General features: G+C 46.0%; 2 long non-coding RNA genes across 4 annotated transcripts; one reads left to right on the forward strand and one right to left on the reverse strand.

Annotated features, from left to right (window-relative positions):
• The first annotated feature begins 6431 nt into the window (after window positions 1-6431).
• On the forward strand, window positions 6432-16076 carry LOC112882977. The gene is made up of 4 exons (XR_003226742.1): window positions 6432-6834; window positions 6914-7057; window positions 15017-15213; window positions 15845-16076. It is a non-coding gene; the product is annotated as an uncharacterized LOC112882977 (long non-coding RNA).
• On the reverse strand, window positions 8797-11974 carry LOC112882976. Of its 3 annotated transcripts, XR_003226741.1 has the most exons (6): window positions 11719-11968; window positions 11370-11538; window positions 10724-10822; window positions 10106-10160; window positions 9756-9824; window positions 8797-9374 (listed from the first exon to the last, which is right to left on the reverse strand). It is a non-coding gene; the product is annotated as an uncharacterized LOC112882976 (long non-coding RNA). The 3 variants fall into 3 exon arrangements; XR_003226740.1 differs by having other exon boundaries at window positions 9756-10160; window positions 11719-11970; XR_003226739.1 differs by having other exon boundaries at window positions 9756-10822; window positions 11719-11974.
• Window positions 16077-17430: the final 1354 nt, after the last annotated feature.

The following is a 17430-nucleotide window of genomic DNA, read 5'->3' on the forward strand; positions in this document are numbered from 1 at the left end:
AAAGGATTGCTGGGGCTGCTTTGTCTGCTGGCTGTTGTCGTTGTTGCGGACAGGCACTCGGTTGGCACCGGTCAGGGCCGGTCTGGGTCCATTCACCGTGTTGGAGAAGGCTGATGTGGCCGGCTTGTTCTTGGCATAAGGGCAATTGGCAATATAATGCCCTATCTCACGGCAGTTGAAGCAGGCCCTAACATTGTTGTTGTCGGGGGTGACCTGGCTTGTATTGCTCTGCGGGGCCCTCGTGATATTCTGGCTCCTGGGCGGGGCCTGTGGTCCTGTCACTTGCGACTGAGTCCTATACTGCATCGGAGCCTGATATCTTGGTGCTGTGTAGTTGGAGTTCCTCGGCTTCTCGTAGCGGTCTTGTTGGCGGGCCTTGCTCTCCAGGAATTTCCGCTTGTTGTCCTTCCGCTCTTCGGCTTTGGCCCTTTCCGTGAGGATAGCTTTGTTCATCAGGGTGTTGAAGTCCGGATAGATCTGGGGAGTAAGCAAGGTCCGGAGCTCTGGGCTCAATCCTTTCTTGAACATGTCTTGCTTCTTATCGTCGTCGTTCACTTCTTCCGGCGCGTACCGGGCCAATTCTATGAACCGGTGGGTGTACTCTTCCACCGTCATGCTTCCTTGTTGTAGCGCGCGGAATTCATCCGCCTTGCGCTTCATAGTGGCCGAAGGGATGTGGTAGCGGCGGAACTCCCTTACAAATTCTCCCCAGGTAATGGTAGAGGCATCTTCGGCTGCGGCACAATAGTTTTCCCACCAGGATAATGCAGTTCCGGTGAGCTGGTGGGCTGCCAGAAGGACTTTATCCCGGTCCTGGCATTCGAATGGTTCGAGCTTCCTCTGAATTACTCGCAACCAGTCGTCAGCATCCAACGGGTTGCAGGATCCGGCGAAGGTAGGTGGCTTGGTCCTTAGGAAGGCCGTCAGCTTATCGTTCATATTCTGCCCTCGCGGCTGCCGGTTAACGAGGGCATTCGCCAGAGTCTCCAGTATGAGGGTCTGGTTATGGATGATCTGCGCCAGGTCTCCGAGGGGTGGGGGTGGTGGTAGTTGTTCTCCTTCTTGACTTCCCCCTCGGTTCTGGCTTACTTCTTGTTCTCCTTGGGGAAGATCTTGTTCAACGGGGTGTGCTCCGACACTAGCAGCTACGGGGTTCCGGCCACGGGAGGCCCTCGCGACGTTCCGGGGAGTCACCTGTTGATCGGGTAAATCGGGGTTACGTTTATGTGATGTTTAAGTTGTTTAATTCGTATATATATATAAGGCAGAATCTACCTCCTGCCGGTACTCATATAAATAATCAGCACACAACAAACCAGCACACAACAAACAACAAACACAAACCATTTTATTACTGCAAAAAGGGGGGTTACAACTTAGGGTAAGGCTAGGTATCGTACTACTCGTCTGGGATCAAGTACCACAACAAAAGTGGCTGGGGACACATTACTAGGGTGGCGCCGGTCATTTTACTCGCGGGGCAGGCCTTCTTCTGGGGCGGAGAGCGCGAGTGATCCTTGCTCGCCGTCCTCTGGGTTTCCACCGGCCAGGGGTTGCGCTTCAGCATCCCTTTCGACTGCGGCAGCAGAGCTTTCAGGGTTCTCGGGTGGGGCTCGTGTGCTCCCAAAGAGCGATCCCCACCCTATGACGGGTGTCCCGAGTAAAACATGGTCTTCCCCTATCGCCGGGACGAGTGTTCCACTTTGGGTCCAATCTTGCATACGCCGGTCTCGGGCCTGCCTGAGGCTTTCTTGGGCGACAGCTTCGCTACTGACCGCGGCTGCGGCTCTTGCCTCGGCATGGGCGGCTCGGATCTGCTGTATCCTCACCGCGAGCTCTGCTTGCTCGGCTCGATGGGTCTGCTCCCTCAGAAGGTTGGCTTGCTCATCAAAGAGTTGGTCCAGGGCGGCTAGGTAAGTAGCCACTTGGTACAGGGGGCCTTCTTCGTGGCGACGTCGCTCCAGGTTTCTCATGCGTGCTTCCCAAACTGGGGTTCTGATGGCCGGCGGGAAGAACTTTGCTGGTGTGGGGGCGAGGTGTTCTTCAAAAATCCGGCACAAGTAACGGAGTGCTTTTCTGACGGCCAAGGGGTAGGTGTCTTGGTGTCTAAACCCTGTGGCGGTCGCCCGCCAAGGCTGGATGTCGGGGTAGCGGTTGCTCCTGGCGATGATCAGGATCACCCTGCAGCGGAGGGTACCATGGTGCTCGTACTCTCGGCTGTAGTACCTTGGGCGCTCCGTAACGCCAAGGTCTTCCAGGGTGTTGATCAAGAGGCTGGGGAATCCAGGTGCAGCTTGGCAATCGCCCTGGGTCCATCCTTCCTCAGCCAGCTGAAACAGAAACAGGGTAAACAATCTGGTACAGGTGCAAAAGCGAGTAGATGATATTTATTATTACAACAAGGATGGTACAGTTTTCATGGATACGTGGTCATTAGGGTAGGGTTTTTGCTAGGGGTGCTAATCCTATTATGGGGATTCTTCCTCGGTCCTGATAGAGCGCTTCTTTATTGGAAGGAACCGATCCATCTCGTTTTCGGTCTGAGTACCCTTATCCCAATGGGTTTCCATGGGTTCTTCTTCCTCTTCTTCGATCCATCCACCTATTCCGTTGCGGTTCTCATATTCTTGCATCTGGGCTTGGAGGGCGGCTAAGGAATACTCGGCGCTTGCCGTTCTTGTCCGTTGTTCCTCCAGCTCCTGGGTTAACTTTTCAACTCCATGGATTAATTTCTTCAGTTGTGCCGCCTGCTCGTTGCAGAGTGCATCTAAGCCCGTAAGGTAAATAGACAGGTGGGAGACCGTATCTTCTAGATCTTCTTCTTCTCGTCCAAGCCCCCTCATCCGGGCAATCCAAGTGCGCCCTCTTCCCTCAGCGGGTGGGAAAAATCCCATAGGAGTCCGCTGAAGGTGGTGCCTGTAGAGCACACGCAGTCGTCGCAGGGCTTTACGAGCGGCCTTTCGATAGGTGTCGGGGAAGCGGAAACCAGTGGTGGAGATGAACCAAGGGTCCACATCAGGGTAGCGGGTGCTTTTCTCCACAAAAACCATTACGTCGCACCGAAGGGTGCCTCCGGCGATGTACTCACGGTAGGCATACTCCGGTGGTTCCATAACCCCGACGCGTTCCAGGCTGAGCAATAGTAACTTGGGGAGGCCGGGCTCTGCGTGGCAGATTCCTCTAACCCATCCATTGCCAGCCATCTGGAACAAGGCAAAAATCGGTGGTGAGTGTTTGTGCAGAAAAATATCTAAACCAGGATAAGTTCTAGGGTCTGAAAAGGGGTCTCGCTCCTAGGGTTGCGTCCTACGGCCAGCCTACGGCTCTGATACCACCTGAAGCGTCCCCCCCACCAGGGAGGACTTAAAAGTGTCACTTTATCAGTCCCAGGAGGCTGATAACACTTTTATTACATCAGATGGTACATCACCGTACAACTCTTCGCGGTAATGGGCAGTGAAGCGCCACTATCGCGAGGATTACAACAAAAACCCATATTACTACACTAACTACGAACAGGGGATCATCAGAGTCTTGCGCCATGCGGAGCTCCAACGGTGACCTCACCCACAGGCAAGACTGGGTGCAGGACGGGACCCTACTCGTCGTTCTCGGGGATGTAGTCGGGATCCTCCACTGAAAAGTAAGAACGGGGTGAGTACAAACGTACTCAGCAAGTCCAATCACACCCACGGAGGGGTTATAACAGAATTCATGCACAGGGTAATCCAAGGATAAGGTTATGGTTCATTTGCGGAAAACTTGACTTTATGCAAAGGTTCGTTTCAAAACATTTTTCAAAAACAAGTCGTTAAGCATCGAGGGGCACACGGTGTTGATCCACACAGGATCTAGTTTAAAACTGCTACCGGACTCCCCGTCCGCCGTAGCACACGGCACCACTGCCGGATACTTTCCAAACATTTCACACTGGATCAATCATTCCCAGAGAGAAACACTAGTTATGTGACCACACCGTAACTTGCCCAATACCGTGGGCACGGCTATTCGAATAGATTTTAACTCTGCAGAGGTGTGCGACTTTACCCACAGGCGGGGTACCGCAACACGAACACCTTAGCGCCGGTGCAGATCCCATCGAAGCCCTTTCCCACCTTAGCTAGACCTGACTAGCCACCACGGGATCTATCAAGGGGTCATTCGACCTATCACCGAGGTTTAACCGGGGCATAAGTCACACAGAGCTTATCCCGTCTCCTTGATCACCCGTTGCTCCCAGCTCTCCTGATGGCTATCAGACTAACTAGTGGGGTTAGGCCAAGCCGTTGCCCATACAACGGTCAAGTGGTTCGCACGTCAGGAAGCTAGGTGAGATGTCACAACAACTCGGTCCTTAGGGGTGACAGGACGGACATCTCCCTCCCTTGCCCTACCACACAGGTACGAGCACACCAGCGGCAATCCACACAGGAATGCCGTCCATCCCGTCTGACTCACTTTCCAAAATCACATTTTATCCCTTCCCACACACACGCGCGTTTCCTTTATAAAATCAGGTGTTCAAGGTATGGTTATCACAACAAGGGTGGCTATCCTACCATGTTTACGGCACGCAAAACCATGCAATTTCATAAAACGGCCATTGGGTTGTGTTTATAAAAACTAGGACAAAAATATGCATCAAAGGGCGGAATTGAACTTGCCATCGTCAAACCCTTGCGGAAAGTCCTGATCGGAGCACTGTCCTTCGGGTTCGGGGTCGCAGTACTGGTCCTCAGTTGCTTGGTCGCGGTCGGGAACCTCGTCGTTCACTCCGTGTCCTACGACGCAAACAAACAGACACACAATCAAGCGAAAGAACTAAAAGCTTTTACCGATAGGCTTGAATCGGAAATAATTTAGTTACGGAGTTAGGGGCAATATCTCTGGGTGGTTTCTTGATGGCATGGCTAAAACTATACTAGAAGGGGCGTGGTAAAGTTTCGGGTCAATCGGAGGTCGTTTCGCACATAAAATGACGCGCTAAAGGTGGTTTCAGGGCTCAAACGGGGGTTCGAGGGCTTGTTCGTAAATATCCGGAAAGAGTGCGGACCTATTTGTAAATCCTAGAAATACCCTAAGCATGCTAAAAGGTGTCGATTATGTTTAGGTTTATGTTCCGAGGGGTTTGATTTGAATTAACGGAAAGGGTAGGGCTATTTTTGCAAAAGAGAATGGATAAAGGAGTTTCTTTGGAACAAACAGGGGAGGCCAGGGGGTTTTTCGCAAAAGGGCCTCCTTCTTCTTCCTCCCCTCACAGGAAACAGAGGAGAGTGGGGGGGGGAAGCGCCGGCGGCCAAATCCGGCCACCTAGGGCCCGGGCGGCTCGGGTGAGAGGGGGAAAAGAGGGAGGGGACCACGGGGAACTCGTTCCCGGCCTCACCTCGGGCCGGGGTAGCGCGCGGAGGCGGGGCGACGGCGGGCTGCGGCGGCGGGTACTGGAGCTCGGCGTGGCGGCGCTAGGGCGGTGGAGGCGAGGGGCCAGGTGGCGGGGCAGGTTGTGGGGGGTGCCGGGGTGCGGCCGGGCCTATTTATAGGCGGCCGGCGGTAGGGGGAGGCGGCGGCCGGCGGGTGGCTCCACGGGCGGCCATTAATGGCGCCCGTGGCTTGCGACGGGGCTCAGCCGTGCACGTGGGGGGGGGGCCGGGCGGCGGTGTGCGGCACAGAGGGGGGCGCGGGCGGCGAGGCGGCACAGGGGAGGCGCGGGCGGCGAGGCGGCACAGCGGGCGGCGGCGTGTGCGCCACGGCGGCCGTGCGGCCGCGCGCGTGCGCCAGCGACGGGCGGCACGGCGGGCGGCGCGGCACGTGGTGCACGCGCGGGTACGGGCGGCCGGGCACAGGCGCGCGCGAGGGGAAGGGGGGGGCCGGTGGCCGGCGCGGCTGGTGCGGCCGGGCACGCGCGCGGGAGCAGGGGGGAAAAGGGGAAAAACAGGGAGGAAGGGAGGAGGAAGAAAAGGGAGGGGAGGGAGAAAAGAAAGAAAGGAAAAAGGAGAGAAAAGGAAAAAGGGAAAAAGAAATAAAGGGAAAGAAAGAAAAGAAAAAGAGGGAGGGAGAAGGGCCGGCGCCGGTCGCGGCGGTGACCGCGGCCGGTCGGCCACGCGGGGAAACGCGCGGCGCGAGGGGAACGGCGAGGGGAAAAGAAAACGTGTCGGCGCCAATCGCGGCCGCAGCCGCGACCGATCGGCCACGCGCGCGCGGGATTCGTGCGCTGCGCGAGAAATGACTTGCGCCGGCGCTATTCGCGGCGGTGACCGCGCGCGAGCGGCAGGCTTCCGAGCGACGCGGGATGGGATGGCGATACGGTCGGGGTTAGGGCTATGGTCTGGCGACGAGTGGTTTTTAATCGAAACGTTCTAACGCGTGATTCGATTTTGGTAAGTTTTTAGGGCGTCACAACTACCTCGACTGCATCTCCAACTGCTTCAACTGCATCTCCAACTGCTTCAACTACATCTCTGACTACTACGACTATATCTTTGACTGCTTCAACTATACATTCGACTACTACGACTACATCTTCGACTACACCGCATCTTTGACTACTTCGACTGCATCTCGGACTGTTTCAACTATATATCTGACTACTACAACTACGTCTCCGACTACTGCAGTTACACCTCCAACTACTACAACTACATCTTTGACACTTTGACTACATTTCTTACTGCTTCAACTACACCTCCGACTACTACGACTACATCTTCGACCCCTTCGACTACATCTCTGACTGCTTCTCTATTTTGGCGGTTTTTCAGTGGACAGAGAGCTAGTATTTTGATCACCAGGGAAAATCTACTTACCCAAAATTTCCAAATTTCAACAGTAGCTGATCGAGTAAGTTTGCAACAAGTTTGATGTTGAACACTTCTGCAGAAAACTTCACTAAGAAGGTCTAAAAATTTATTTTTAACAGGAGTGCTCAAAACAGGTAGAACACTAAAGTGTGGAAGTTTCTAGTGTTGCCCACTGAGTACTAGTCCGAAAATTCTCAAAATTTAGCAGCAGAAAGGGGGCAAATTTTGAAGCAACTTCCCTATTGAGCTTTTCTTCAGATAAGGTCATTTCCTAAGCCTAATTAATTCCTCTATCTTAATATGGTAGAAAAAGATAGATTTCTAGATAGCCATTAAGTGAGTGCTCAAATGTGCTCTATTGCAACTTACTACCTTATAAATCCAGGATAACATTTTATTCAATTTTCATGTATGATCATGATGCATGCATGTACTATTCGTCCTCACAAAGCAAAACAATTGTCAAATAGCTTTGGTCTTACGTGGTTAATTTTGGTGGCATACATAATACGTCTCTCCTTATATTAACTAGCCGAATTTTTCTAACCATTCTTAGCTTAACGTAATTGCGGTTAGTGTACCTGCAGAAGATTGACAAAATATAACATTGAACCTTTCGTGCTAGCACTCATGAAAGCGTCCTCATACATTACTGCTCACTATAGTTGCGGCATCCATGCGTTCGACACTGTATGGACAATGCTTCATATGTTACTATGATAACGTATTCACTTCCCGTATAAATCGCCTTACGGGACGTGTGTATGTCAAAGACACTGTACGTGCAACATATTCTACGACCAATATAATCAACGGGTGGTTGGTATATTAGCAGCACCTCAAGTAAGCCACTGCTTAAGGGCAGCGTTCGGTTCGCATCACCGATGTGAGGGTCAAGCTCTCTCAGTTGACTGAGGATCCTTACCTTCTTACCTTAGCGATGAGTGTGTCGTTACAGAAATTAAAGGTCGGTTGTACATAAAAAGTAAGTTTTGACAGAAAGTAATATGCTGGAAGTCAATTATATATAATATAGTTAAGACAGCCACCTAGTTACTTCCCAGAATTCTCTAAAACTTTACGAACTAGCGTCATCCTTAACGAACCAACGCATTTTGCAAATGCAATTTTGTTGTAAAGTTTTAAGAAAACAAGTTTTTAAGGCTGTTATACTCTCTGGTGTATGCATTTCGGCTCTGATGTCAGCTGTAGCAAAACCAACCGAATTAATCTGGTTTAAGTACGCTAACCATCACCATAGAGGCAATCCGAGCTAACACGCACTTAAAACGGAGTAAAAATAACAGTCTGTCGGGTAACATCCCGATGCAACCACTGGAATTTCGATCGAAACAATGCATACATACAACCCACACGAAGGTGAGCCTAGAGATTACAACAATCCAGAATTATCACATCACAGAGTTCAACATGAATTATTATTACAAACCAAGTTCGAATTCATTCATAAACAAGAACTTTCAGAGTTTAACAATGTAGCGGAAAAATAACTGATAGTTCTAACAACGATACAAGATATCATGATGAAGCCCGTACGTGACATCATTCAGCGTTATCATTATTGGCCGGGGATGCATCCCATTCCACCGACCAACCAGGAGAAAAAGTACACGGTCAAGTCAAACTAGCAACCATGTCCTCAAAGGTCTCACGTGAAAACAAAGCCACAAGCAAGACTGAGTATAATAATACTCAGTAAGGCTTACTCGACTAGTGGTATATACTTAGCCGACTCCTAGACATGCAAGGCTTTTGGCTGAGAGGTTTTTACCAAAAAAAGCATCTAAGAGTGAGTTCTTGCTTTCAAGTTTTAGCACCAAATACTAGCTGATTAACCATTCTAGGTAAGCAACTATCCATATCATGCATGGAAGTCGTTTGGTTCAACCTGCTATGAAAAAACTGTTATGACCTGACAGCTGTATAAATTGTCTATAATGCCCCTGAATCTCTAATATGATGTTTATATGCGAAATGATCGTAGTGATGTGAACTTTGCATTGATGACATGTTTATCACGAAATTATATATTACATATATAAATAAGTGCATTGTTCATCTCAAAAGACAAGACAACTAGATGATTATCCTATGTCGCTCTCGCATTAGCTAGTGTGGTAGCTATCCTATCACGAATGATGTTCATGGTAACCTCATTCCATTCCTCTACCTCGTCAACATCTCCAGTTACATCCTCATCATTTGATGCTCCAGGCATATATTCGTCATTTGTGTCACACCTTTCAAAGTCCTTATCATGCAACTAGCTGTCTCGAATGAAATTGTGCAATGCAAAACAAGCCATAATGATTTTTGCCTGTAGTCGAGCTAAGAAACTAGGCATGGCTTTCAACATGCGTCATTTTTGCTTAAGAACCCCAAATGCTCGCTCAATTACATTACGGAGGGAGGAGTGTAAAAAGTTAAATAGCTCATGCTTCCCTTGCGGTGGACGTCCACGACGATGACAAAATTCTAGAATATGGTATGTAGTCCCCTTAAAAGGTGCAAGGTATCCAATTCGGTTTGGATAACCGGAGTCCACAAGGTAGTATTTATCTGAAAAAAGAAGAACAAGTTAGCATTTTAAAGTAAGTATAACTAGAAAAAAATTAGTTTTTACCTTTAGGAGGGACAGTAAGTATAACAAGTTATCTGATTGAGATGTTAGAAACAACTAGATGCTCAACAGAACGCAAAGGGTTCCCTTTGATTTCCCAGGATATAAGGTCTACAGCTCTTGTTTCAGAAGTTAATTATATGAATCAAAGGGGAAAAGCAAACGATCGGCCATAATAAACATGATACAATCAACTACAAGTTCAACAGAACCCAATGGTTTTCCTTTGATATATTTAAAGTCTATTGATCTGATAGTAAATAGAAATTAATTAGGTTGTCACTTAGCATTTGCAGAACTGAAAAGGAAGACAAACTCACCTTCACCCTGTAACCCCGCTCCATTAATCTGGTAATTGCATCTGCTTTCACCATCAAATCTTTTAGTTCCTGCACGTAAAAGTTAGTTCTTGTCCGTAAAGATGCATGCCACAAGGTTTCCATAATGATTACAATGTATAAAACCGTTGAACTGTTTGAAATTTGCCCCAGAAAAGTAGATCAAGTTCAACTAGGCATTGGGTGTAATTGTCCATATAGATCCAAATAAACAGAACATAAGCTTACAGCAGTCCAAACAAGCCTATACTCCAGTTATGTGGCATTATTAATAAAGTCTGCATGCCACACTATATCTGAAACCTAAATAATAAAAGCAAAAAATTACATACTGTTTTCCCCTTATCGCACTTCTTTGTTCTCCCCACCACGTAAGACAATAGCAGACTGCAAAAATCAGGCATAGATCCAAAGTACACAACAAGATCCAAAGTACACTATGACATAAGCTATGCAAAAATACAATTACTACAGTAGGAGATAATATGGTTAACACTTTTGCATAGATCCAAGCTTAAATGCTTAATAGTTAAGAGCCTCAATGCCGCAGAAGTTAAGAGATGGCAGACCTAAAAAAGAATACCCAGTAATTCTGGCTGTTTTCACATTTTGATCAGGAATGTACCTAGCTTGTGATCACACCCCTTACAGAACAATTTGTGCCTATCCTATTGACATGGACACGTATATGTACAGCAATCCATCTAAAAGATGTAACTGCTTTCATGAAAATTCAGAATTTATCTGTGTATTGTAAAGATCTGATTAATACATTACAAGAGTGGGAATTACAAGAGAATAGCCAACTAACATGAGTTTACATTTGATAATAAAACTGTATTCGTTGCACAACTTGGATGCCCATGATTGAAAGTACAGTTGTATTGATGTACAGTTCTAATCCCTATCGCTGAAAAATAGATAGAAAATTCACTACAAGTGTAGAATACCTTGGTTTTCAAACGCTCTTTCTCCTTGGTGTCTTTTTTATACTTCTCTTTGTGAAAATCCATGATTTTACATACAGGAGGGTCTGATTTTCTGTCGACCTGCACATGAAGTTAACCATGAGCACAAAAATAAGTAATTAAGTATTTAGAAGAAAAGGCCACATTTTTGTTTCTCCTCAAGGCTGACACCAACAGCACATTCAGAGAAAATATAAGGAAACGAGTAATCCTAGTACATGCATCATCTCTTATCCATCACAATCTTAAATCACATCCAAAAGCAAAGGAAGAAAAGAAGACCTTATGAAGACTAAATGGCATATATAATAAGAAAGTTATTCAGAACAGAAAGCTTGTGAAACTTTACCCTCATCCGGTTACACTGCATCGCCGTGGCATTTTTCACAAAAAAAAAGGTATTGTCACGGCATGTGAATGATTTAGTTTTGTTACAAGAATTTTTTTTTTGATATAATGGCAGCACATACTATGTAATGACAGTATCATGGGTCATGGCATCATTAAAAAAAGAGCTTTATTTGATAAGCAATATCAATTGGTTGCAGGAATCAAATCACAACAACAATGTCAGACTAGCATGGGATATGGGTTGGGGAAAAAACGCGAGCAGCTGTGAAATGCACACCTCAACTAAAGTCCATGCCCATCCTGGCAGCTAGCTGCAGAGCTTCATGCCTGGGGACAACACTGTGGCCTTCATCTCGGACGAGCCTGACGAAGGGAGAGGTGATGGCGTTGTTGATGCGGAGGCCCGTGGTGTCATCGTCGTCGTCCTTGCCTCCCTTCCTGTTGCCCTTCAAAGTTGAGACGGAACTGGATCATCACAAGGCAGTTGCCACGGAATTCCCCAACAGAAGAAAAGAGGAGTCCCCTAGTAGCTAGGTTACAAGGCAGGGGATGAAGGAAGGGAAAATGAATGGAAGCAGCAGCAGCAGACCTTCCCCACTCGAAGAGGGTAGAGTACGGGTACCTACCTGCATGGGGACGAGTTGAGGTCGAATCCAGGGGAGATGTTGGAGGCGGCGGACGTGGGGAGCGCGGGGTACTCACCGGAGGTGGAAGGTGGTCGGAGTTGGGAGCCCGCCGGCGAACCCTAGGTGGAAGGCGGCGTCTGGCGTGGACAGGGGAAGCCGCTCGCGAAGGGAGTCGGGACTTGGGAGAGGAACAAAATAGAAGAGGCCAAACCGGTACCCAACTTGCGGTGGCATTCGATTGTAATCTTGGGGCAAACGCGGAAATAAGCAGGGACGAGGCCGCTGCAGGAGTTGTACGCGAGAACACAGCCGCGTTGGAAAAAGCAGGTCGCGCGTCGGGGTCCTTTGCTTGAGCTTCGACGTTCAAAACGCAAACGCTGTGGGAAAAAGTCGAACCAAACACATCCTAAATCATCAACAGGAATATTGTAACATAGTTCCATCCGTCGACCTTATGCTTCCAACATAAGTAAAACAAGCAACTCCTATATCTCGCGAGTGACAAGAAATCACTTGACTTTTGAAGGAGTCCTATTAGCATGGCAATCTAGCGACCGACACAGACTAGTGTTCATATCATAGGTATCTAGGATCATGCATCTAGGGTTTCAATCAACTCTTACAAGCTTAATGCACAATACCATATATAAGTAAAAGTTGCATAAGTTTAAAAATAGGGGTTATGCTCCGGGGCTTGCCTTCCTGAGCAAAGCAAGCCTTGGGCTCTGCCAAACTTTGGTTCGGGTCTTTGATGACTTCAGTTAGATAGATTTAAGCTTCGCGCTGCTCACTCTCGGGCTCCGGCACTAGCTCGTAAGTTCTGTCAACAAGAGTCGTCGATTCTGTATGAATGCATATGTATGAGTTGTTTTAATAGTACACGATAAATAACTATATCACTATAAAATTGTAATTGAACAAAACTCAAGTTAAGTTGTAAAGCATTTCATTTTTTTCATTGGGAAGTCATTTATCGAGTAGTACGTAGATTAACTAACTTCATTAAGTAAGTGAGGGGTTTTGTCATTTCATAAACGGCCATTTTTCAAAAGTAAGTATGGATTAAAAACAAAACAACTACTAGAGAAAGTTTCTGGTGTTGAGATTTTTATGCAGAGCACATTACTTAAGTACAAACTCACTGTAAAATTTCAAGCCATTTTCATGCAGCAGATTAATCATGAAAAATACATTAAACAGCTATGGCTAGGATCAAGATCCATTTATACAGAAAAAACCATGCAAAAACTGGTGCTTAATATTTTACTGTACTCCTAAACTTAGGGTGAGTCTACTGTAAAAATTTTCAGGTTTTAGTGTGCAAGATACAGAGTATAGAAAATAAGTCAACATGATAATCTACTCAAAAGTAGTCTCTGGTTAAAATTTCTTATTTTTCTAAGCACCAAAACTAGTTACTTTGATTTAATTTAGTTTTCCTTAACTAAGTTAGACATAAGTAAAAAAAAATTCTAAATTTTGTCCATAGCATTTTTGCATCAAGGTTACTCTACTGTAAAAGTTTCAACCCTAACATATCAGTAGAACAGCATGAACAAATAACTCTAGCAAAATAGCACATCAACCAAGATCCAACAAAAACTACTCATAGAGACTTGTTCTGGTCTTGAGATTTTTACACTAGTCTTAACAAACAAAAACTAGCTTACAGTTCAAAAATTATCCACAGTACTGTCCTAGATCAAAAGATACATTTATGGACTATTTAAAACAAGATTAATTTTAGATCAAGTTATAGTTTGTAACTGGTCATCCTTCTATGCAAAAGTTGTAGGATTCATCAAGAGGGTCACAACAAATTTTAGTTTGCATTTTTCTAATTTTTTGATGATTTTAGATTGATTTTACAATTGACAGCCTCTTCAAAACAAAAGTTAACTCGAGTTCTCGCAGATAGATCCCTGAATCTAGTAGAAAGAACCCTAAAAGAACTTGACGATTGCAATGTAGTCCCGGGGCGGGACTATGTGTTTCTCGGCCGAAATCCGGCGAGGAGGCTCGTCGGCGGCGAGGGGAAAGGGGTAGGGAAGCAAGAGGAGGTCAAGGGAAACCTGTTGGTGTGCTCAGTTGGGGCTGGGGTGACCGGCGGAGGGCTTGCCGCCGTAGTCTTGCTCGCCGACGGCCGGTGGTGGCGGCCGGTGGTGGTCCGATGAGGCTGGGTGTACGGGGCTAGGCCGGAGAGGTTCAGTGGCTCGAGGGGAACCGATTCTGGGGGCTAGATTGGGCGGAGGAGGGCCGCAGGGGCGAGTTCGACGTGGAAGGGCTCGCCGGCGTTAATGGTAGCCATGGGAGCTTGGATGCATGTGCAGGTAGAGGCTCCGGTGGCCTTTTATAGGCGCGTGAGGGAGGAGAGGAGAGGGGAGGTGGAGCTGGGCGCGGCACAATGGAGGGAGGCGCGGCCGGGACAAGGTCGCGGCAAGAGCGCGGCGTCGCCGGCGCGTCGTGGTTTGGCCGTCGGGAATCGACGGCCACATGGCGCGTGCGAGTTGGACAGGGGCGGGATACAGGGCACGGCAAATCGCCGGCAGCAGGCCCGGTCGGTGGCCGGTCGCGGCCCGTTGTTTGCGCCTTGGCGCAGCTCGCCGGTGCAGCCGTGCAGGGATGCCTCGCCGTGTGGCGATGCTTCTCTGCCGGCCAGAGCAGAGCAGGGGAGGGGAGAGAAGAGAGAGGGAGGGAGAGAGAAAAGGGTCAGGATTCAAATTAAATTTTCTAAAAATTTCTAATAGAAACTTTAAAAACTTTGAATGTGAAAGTTGCAGGGAATTTGAAAATCTACGACTTTCATTTTGGATCAAAGTTCATTTGAGCTTTAGTTTAGAAGTTATTTTAAATTTAATACTATTACGATTTGAATTCCTATTCATCTCATGTGTTTAACATTTGAATTTGTAAATGGTGTTTGCGGTACACTTTGTAAGGTAGTAAAATATGAGTGTGTTTTTATGCTACATTTTTTTATGACAAGTTGAGCATGTATGGTTATAAACATAAAAGGAAAAAAATCTCACATACACACATACATACACATTTATACACATGCATATGCACACAATAAAATGCATTGTTTTAATAGTTCTGGATTATTATGCATGATGCTATGTTCCGATTTTTCTTGTTTAGGATTTTAAACACTTAGGCTGTTACATATCCTCTCCTAATCGTGATGATTCCACTATCCCGTCTTTGTTGCTTGCATTGTTTAATTTTTTGAATGTTCTTGCAATCTGGATTGCTTGTTGACTCTATAGCCTCGTATCCTTTCTGTTGTCTCTGCAAGGCTGACGGATAATGGATGACCGGATTGATCCTACTGCTGACAGCCATTTTAACCAACAGGAGGCGATAAGCGGAAAATGAACAGTGTACCGTGAATCCAACGTCTGCTGGCTCTGACCTGACCTCACCGTGTGGAGTATCCTCTCTACATGTCTTGAGCATCAGGACCATCTTCTCGCGAAACTTCCATGACCTTAGGTTAGGTTCCATCCTGCAGCTTTGATTTGGTTTCCTTTTGACATCAGTCTGTTCTTCAGCTCCCATTCATTTTGTTATGGCTCTTCCATGAGAAGCTACTTTTATTCACATTCTTTAGATGCATAATGATGATTATATTATATTTTAAGAACAATTATATTGATAGTGTGTGCAATAATACAGATGAATCTGTGGAATATGATTGTATATAAACTAATGGTGATAATTTGCTAGAACTAGGGGTCGTTTCTTATTTGTTTTCATGCACCTGAACAAATGTTATCTTCACTGTAACATTAGCATGGTATCCTAAAAGAATTATCAGAGCTAGTGCCGTCGCTTCCTGCCTGATATGTATTCACCTAAGAGATACTGATCAGATTTGCCGATCCAAATTTGGTTCTAGGTGCAGACCTAGTTGGCCTGATTTGCCTGATGTGACTTAATATATTTGGATCAATATACTTTGCTAACCATTCCGAATGTGGACTTCAAAGAATTATGGTCCATGATATTTGCCTGATAAATATGCCTTGTTTTATCTAAAGTGCTTATGTCATGCCCATATTCTCTTGGCCGATTTCTCTACAAAAACCTGTGTTTCTTTGATGATTAATATTGGATATCTCAGGTGACAACATAGGGGAGTGAAGGCTTGCTGAAGAATTAGCCCCAAGTAGTGTCATGTACTATCAAACTCTAGCTAACAGAGGCACTTCTGCCTTGTGGCGTTGAGGCAACACAAGTGATCACTATGGTTGCAAAACTTTATAAGTGGTGGGACCATGGTCTCAAAACAGTATGAGCACTCTGTGCGATCCATCGTCTATTCTTGTATGAAAGAATTGGAAGCTTGTTATCCACAGCCGGTGCAGCGTTTGCATGTGCATGACCTGCTCGTTCTTTTTACAACATGTAATGATCATTAAGTGCTCTAATTGTTGTACAATTGTAATTTCTAGGTGGAGTTTGGTTACTAATCCGAAGTTTGATCAGCTGCAATATAGTATTTTGCAAACATGGCCTGTTCTTAAGAGCTAAATTTCCAATTGTTAATGCCTTGTCCAGAAGTGTTTGCAATCAAAATCAAGGTGCGAAATTCAATCGTGGTATATTTGTGATTAGACTACTTTAATTTTTGGGCCCACACAGTATATTATTTGTGATTACGAATCTGTATTTTTTTGACCAAATATATTCAGTTTTCGCGATTGATGGTTTACAAATTCTCTACCACATGCCACTTCCGTTCATATAGTGAGCCAAATCGAACAAATTTGCAAGCCTCGATCTGAGTTACCGACGGCACCTTCTGGACATGGTTTATTTGGATCCGGCTGTAAAAGATAACCAAACAGCTTGGAACCTCCTGCAAAAGCCACGACCCCCACGACCCCACGTCGGAAAAAAAGAAAAAAAGAAAAACCAGAAACCGCAGCGAGGTGCTAGTTGGAGGGGTAGGGTACCCGTTAGCGGAGACATACATACATACATACATATATATATATACACATACATACATACATATATACATACACTTCACTTGTAGCTACTCTTACTATCAGTATATCACTATACGTTTATCCATGTACTCATTTATCACTTTGAGTATATTTATATTCTAATTCTAATATACTTCCTACGAAAAATTTTAAAAGCATCCCTATTTTTTAAATATATCATAATTATATATTAGTATATAAAAATAAGTATGTCCATATACTCCATGTAAATCACATACTTAAAGTATATATCATCACTGATGATTTATTATGATCACGTACACCTCGTACATACATTTCGTTGGATCAGATACACCCTACATCATGATATACATATGTTAAGAGTAGTTACGAGCACGTGTAGAATGGATTTTTCCTGTATACATACATATACATAGTGTGTGTATATATATACATATACATATACCTATATATATACGGAGTGTCTATTCTGCCCATATGCGCACAGCTCATACAAATTGCACACAACCACCTGACGCTCCTGATAGCTTGTCTTCCACAAAACTAGAGGTAAGTTGCATCTCTGGTAAAAGCTCAATTGCAACCTGGTGTATATCGTAATTGCGACATGTAGTGGTTCCTATAAAATCCACCCTTTCTGGACATCCCACCTGACGCATCTGACAGCACAGAATCTTTTCGCCACTCAAATTTCAAAATGCAATATCTCCCGAACCACAAGTCCGATTTCCGA

Source organism: Panicum hallii, chromosome 2 (genome assembly GCF_002211085.1).
Source record: "Panicum hallii strain FIL2 chromosome 2, PHallii_v3.1, whole genome shotgun sequence".
Taxonomy (NCBI): Eukaryota; Viridiplantae; Streptophyta; class Magnoliopsida; order Poales; family Poaceae; genus Panicum; species Panicum hallii.